Source organism: Dermochelys coriacea, chromosome 7, assembly GCF_009764565.3.
Source record: "Dermochelys coriacea isolate rDerCor1 chromosome 7, rDerCor1.pri.v4, whole genome shotgun sequence".
NCBI classification, from domain to species: domain Eukaryota; kingdom Metazoa; phylum Chordata; order Testudines; family Dermochelyidae; genus Dermochelys; species Dermochelys coriacea.
In genome coordinates this window covers 81,277,046-81,283,304 of record NC_050074.1, presented here as the reverse complement: position 1 = coordinate 81,283,304, position 6,259 = coordinate 81,277,046, and the positions used below count along the sequence as shown (strand labels likewise).

Here is a 6,259-nt window from a genome sequence, read left to right as displayed (position 1 = left end):
CCAAGTGTTAGAACGTGAGTGGGAAGAGCTGAACCAGTGGATTCCTCTTAGGGGAGGGGAGGGAAAACAAAAGAGAGAGTTGTAGTTCAGCAGAATCTTCCTTCCATTTCGAAACTTCCATGCTGAAATTCCATGGTACTCTTCCTTCCACATGGTCTGGGCACCAGGAAAGGGAGGACTTTGAGACCAGTTTCTCTTCAAGATATTGTTCCTGGTGGACTCTGATGATATTTGATGTAGAATACATGGTGTTTGAGGGGTCTGCAGTATCAGCATAGAATATCCTAGTGCATCAACCCTTAGTCTATGGATTTTTCTGCAGGAGGGGCAATCTAGATTTAGAGTACTTGTACTGACTGACTACATTTTAAGCCATTTAATGTGATTTAAATGTCCAGTGCAGAGAGAGATTTCCAAGCAATTACTGGCTTGGCCTATTTAAAAAGACAAAGACCTGCTAAAACAGTAACAGCTGTATGTAAATGGTAATTGTTACATGCTTGCAAGAAGAGAATAACAAGACTTTGAAAACATGACCTTTAGGAAAAATTGAAGTGTTCTTTTAGTAATTTGCCAGCTTCCTCACAAAGAGAATCAAGCAACCAGATAAAGAGTTCTTAAATGAGGAAATTAAAATGGAGGAAGACAAGATGGAGGGAAAAGCAATGTCTTTTTTAATCAGGGAAAACTACTGTTAGATGGGATTCCTTTTGAGTTCTATAAAACCTTTTAGATTTATTAATTAATGTTTATGTTGATGAATGAATTTAAATCCCTGCATGTGGTTAGTCATTGCCAGGAAGTGGTTCTCTACCACTTTCACTCAGGGTAACATTAATTACAGAGTTCTTGCAATTTATAAGGATCCTATAGATAGTACAGACTCTGACAGAATATGGATATGAATTTTCTCTCTAAAACTCTAGTTGAAGATACATAACTATAAAATTAATACTCAATGACCTGTCAGGATTCATGAGTGGCTGTACACTAGTCTAATGGGCTAATGTGGAATATTATCAATTTAATTTTCTTATTTTATAGTGTATAACAACAACACTTTCCTCTTATATTTAACCAGGCAAAAGGCGTAGCACCTTTTGATTACATCAGCTCTATGAGCTAAGTGAGATCAGGCTAGGTCTGTATGTAGATAGAACTGGAGACCACCGAGGAAGATCTAGTGTCTGACATACTTCTTCCTGGATCTGTATTGAACTGATGTCCTAACAACGTGTTAGGGGAGACTATGTTGCTAAAAGTGCATCTTTTGGATAAGATGTAGGACTCTTAGGTTCCAGCTACTTGTGGTTATGAATGATCCTGTAGGACTTTTTCAGGGTGGGTAACTGTGGTGACCCCATACATTTTAAATTGTCATTATATCCCCTGTAGTTTTATTTGCATAAGTCAGTCATCACTTGCTGGCCTAAACTGCTCTATAGTGTTGGTATGCTGTGTTAAATAGACGCTGCATTGGATACATCTCTCTGATGGATGGATTGCTTCTTGTGTATAGTTGGTAAAATACTTGAGGTTCTGTCTGGCTGAAAGATGCTTTGCAAATGTAAGATTTTAATATTTTATTGTTTATTATAATTTATTTAGTTTAATACAATTATTAGTTGAGATCTCTATCAAGCATTCTTACAACTGCAATACCCATCTGCTGAAGTGAAGAAACAGATTGAGAGAGCCAGAAGAGTACCCGGTAGTTACCTACTACAGGACAGGTTCAACAAAGAAAGTAACAGAACGCCACTAGCATTCACCTTCAGCCTCCAACTAAAACCTCTCCAAAGTATCATCAAGGATCTACAACTTATCCTGAAGGAGACCCATCACTCAAACAGATCTTGGGAGACAGGCCAGTCCTTACTTACAGACAGACCCCCAACCTGAAGCAAATACTCACCAGCAACCACACACCACACAACAGAACCACTAACCCAGGAACCTATCCTTGCAACAAAGCCCATTGCCAACTGTGTCCACATATCTATTCAGGGGACACCATGTAGGGCCTAATCACATCAGCCACACTATCAGAGGCTCGTTCACCTGCACATAAACCAATGTGATATGTGCCAGCAATGCCCCTCTGCCATGTACATTGGCCAAACTGGACAGTCTCTATGTAAAAGAATCAATGGACGCAAATCAGATGTCAAGAATTATAACATTCAAAAACCAGTCGGAAAACGCTTCAATCTCTTTGGTCACTTGACTACAAACCTAAAAGTGGCAATTCTTCAACAAAAAAACTTCAAAAACAGACTCCAACGAGAGACTGCTGAATTGGAATTAATTTGCAAACTGGATACAATTAACTTAGGCTTGAATAAAGACTGGGAGTGGATGGGTCATTACACAAAGTAAAACTATTTCCCCATCTTTATTCCCCCCCACACTGTTCCTCAGACGTGCTTGTCAACTGCTGGAAATGGCCCACCTTGATTATAACCTCAAAAGATTTTTCCCCCCGGTCTCCTGCTGGTAATAGCTCACCTTACCTGATCACCCTTACAGTGTGTATGGTGACACCCATTGTTTCATGTTCTCTGTGTATATAAATCTCCCCACTGTATTTTCCACTGAATGCATCCGATGAAGTGAGCTGTAGCTCATGAAAGCTTATGCTGAAATAAATTTGTTAGTCTCTAAGGTGCCACAAGTCCTCCTTTTCTTTTTGCGGATACAGACTAACACGGCTGCTACTCTGAAACCTACATTCAATATGTAACCCACCATCTATCTGTCAAACAAATTTTGCATTATTATTTAATTTATTTTCTTTCTAACATTTAATTAGTTACTTATGAAAGGTGCTGGCTGGAAATTCCTAGAGCTTAAATCTGTTTAGTTACAGGGTAGGAGCAGCACAAAAATTGGCAGTGCTATTATGCCTGTACTTTTATGTAAATCAGTATACTGCCTGGAGTCTATATTTGACATGAAATCTTTGTTCATTTAGGCTAGTGGAGCCATATTGTGGTCCATCCTGCAGGCTCATTCGGTGTAGTAAGGAATCTATGCTACCTCTCCTGTGCAGGTGGGCGAGGAGTTGGTCAGATGGAGTTAGAGGGTAAAATTTACAAATTATCTAACTGAGTTATGTTCAGTGGGACTTTGGTATGTCTAAGAAGTTTATTTGATGCATTGGCTATGCCTCTCCCAGAGCAGTGGGGAAACAAGGAGCCAGATTGTGACTTTGGGTCATAATTTGCTTCCCAGCTGCTCCTGGGATAGCACAACAATGCACTGTCCCATACATAGGGCTTGTGGCAAAACTATAATTTAGTCCTTTATTAGTATAACTAAAGTGTGGACGTATTCATTTTCAAAGATAACCTATTTTTTTTTAAATATGCCCCCTGATTCTACTTATGCCTTTGAGATGAGGTGATCCGGTAGGGGAAAATTTATCCCTAGCACCAAAAGTTCAAATTCCATTTCATCATATAAAGATTCTTTACATTTCAGTCACCAACAATTATTTTTCACATGAGGTACCTCATTGCACAGACACGTTACGTAGAAGAGGCACTCCTCTCCTCAGATATGTCTACCCCATCTCTGTTTCAGTCTGATAGTCTGATTAAAGCTCCAGAGCAATAATTTTTGTAGAAACAATTTGGCAAAATTTGATTATTTAATCTGAATATTGTGATCTGGTCATACAGTTCATGAATTAAAGAGGCAAAATTTGTTTGTATAAATTTTGTTCTGAGTTAGTTCTCCAGGTCTAGTTTTTAACATCACCTCTATAGAAGTACCTCTGGATGCTGGATTTCTTTGCTTGAAATTTAAAACTGCTCAGTAGGGCATTATGAATTGATGGTACATAGAATTTCATAAAGATACTCTGGAATGATGTGAGTAGCAATAGCATATTTATCTGATCTTTAAAATAATTAAAGAGCAAATGAAGAACAGCAGCACTCTTTAAACCACAGCCATAGGATTTAGAGAATTGGAGATGCTGTATACACAAACAAGTGCTCTCCATAGTAGTTTCATTAATCAGTACCCCCAAAACAAATTCTCAATTTCATCCATTCGTGGGTAAGGTGGGGGAAAGTTTTATGTAGTTTTATTAACTTGAAATATTAGAGAGTTAGTTGTAGTCACTAGACTGTGTGATATATAGAGCCATGCAAATGTGCGGATACCCACTTTATATCCACGGGTCATTTTTGTGGATCAGATGCAGATACAAATTTTGTATCTGCGCAGGGCTTCAGCTATATATTGTGTTGTGAGTCTAAGGCTGTTTTTGACATTCTAGCAATTAGAGTCTGGAGCCAGTAAGGTGCCGAGCATCTTCTCTAAGATATTGAATAGAGCTGTGTGAATAATGGGATTTTTGCTTTGCTGTCAATTCTGAGAAATCCAAAAAATTTAGTTTTGGATAGAACAAAATGTGTTGGTTTGATTTTAAGCTCTTAAATTATTTTAAATCCTTTAAAAATAAGGGTAATTTTGAAAAAAAAGTTGTTTTGAAGTATAAAATTGGAATGTCTGATTTCCAAAACATTAAAATGAAACATTTTTAATTCCGGGGGTGTGGGGGGGATTTTTAAGTGTTCCAAAACAATTTGGCAAAAATGACACAAATTCCCAACGCATTTTGATGTCACCCAATCTGCTTTTTTGCCGAAAAAGGTTTTCACTAAAAATTTTCACCCAGCTCTAGTGCTGAGTGTCCTCAGCTCCCATTGATTTCAGTGAGAATTTAGGATCCTGAGCATCTCGCTAGACTGAGCACTAGAAAGGCAAGGCATTAAATTCTTCATCTGTGCTCACAGGAGATATTCTGGAGAGTGGTGCTGTGCAGTTTTTGCATCTGAAAGCTCTAGTATCAGATTAAAAGCTACATTTTAAATAGGTTCTAAAGTAATTTTAATATTAACTTAGCAAATTTTGCTAACTATACTCATTTTAAGTGGTGGAATTATTCATTACTGAATAGGAAGACTTACTAGGACCTAAGATTTTTAAGATATGCTATTTGAGATAATATATGACTTGGGGAAGTTGTAACAATGTATAGAGCCTTCATTTCAAGACTACAGGCTCAAATCTGAAACATATTGTTAATGATCAGAGTTATTAACATCTGACAGCTCCTAACTGTCTGATGGGAAATAATATGCCTGTTTCTTAATGGACAAGAGTCCATACCACAATTTTTACTAATTGACAGTATCAGCATTGAGGGTAAGTATTAAAATCTTGGGCTTGTGATTAGTCCCACTGAAGTCAATGGCATTACTCATGCGTAAAGTTAGATATATGCTTAAGTACTTTGCTGAATCAGGGCCTGGGTGTGACGCTGACTTCCATGAGGTTGTGTACTAAGCACCTCAGAGGCTGGGTCCCTATATCGTCATGGAAACTTGGCTACCTTATCACTAGAGCAATTACATGTAGAAGTAGTCATATTAATGGCTCAGGGTAACAGTAGCTTTCCCAATAGTTATGCCATTCATGTAGATAGAGGACTTGTGTTTCTCAGGCTAGTTATCCAGTTCCATTCACAAAACAATCACATAAAAAGTTGTTATAAGAATTAACTAGTTTTCCAGTAAGTGAAAGATAAAGCTTACTAAAACTGGAAACAATATAAATTGTATCTGCATGTCTAAAAAAAATACTTGGTCATCATTAGAATTTTACAGTGGATTTTCAGTTTAACATGGAATGTGAATAAGCTTCTTTCATAAGTGGCTAATTCAGTAGTGATACAAGGGACTTGGATTTTAAAATGTACTTTCCTCTAGTATGTTCAATAATGCTGAACTGTCAGAGTAGAAGCTGATCAAATAATATCTTTTGGAGAGTGGCATTAGAATTGTCTTTAAAGGAATTTTCCTGCATCTCTTGGTTGATATGTAAGTTAGTGGTGCAATGGAATTTTCGAAAGAGAGAAATATGAAAAAAAAGTGGGTAGGTGGTGGTGAGGGAAAACCCTACAGAATGCTGTTGTTGGCATTTTCCTTATTCAGTTACTTTTAATGATAGTTTAATTACCAAATGCTGTACTTCCTTGTAGGTGTTTTAAAATTGACTGTATCAGAGTTGTACATGAAGTTGTAACTAAATATTTTATGGCTGTATATAATGTAAATAAAGGTTGAACAACATTGTTATCTTTCAGGATATATGGATCTCAACTTTTTTTTTTTTACTAATGCAAAAGATTCTGACTCTGTGGCATATGCACTAAAAATGTCAGGAGATACCTTAAATAAAAAAA

The 6,259-nt window shown here is 37.1% G+C and overlaps 1 protein-coding gene across 4 annotated transcripts in view; it reads left to right on the top strand.

Moving 5' to 3' along the window:
• CTNNA3 (catenin alpha 3) overlaps positions 1-6,259 on the top strand; it is an 889,777-nt gene that overhangs the window by 171,055 nt on the left and 712,463 nt on the right. The gene's annotated exons all lie outside the window — the stretch shown is intronic.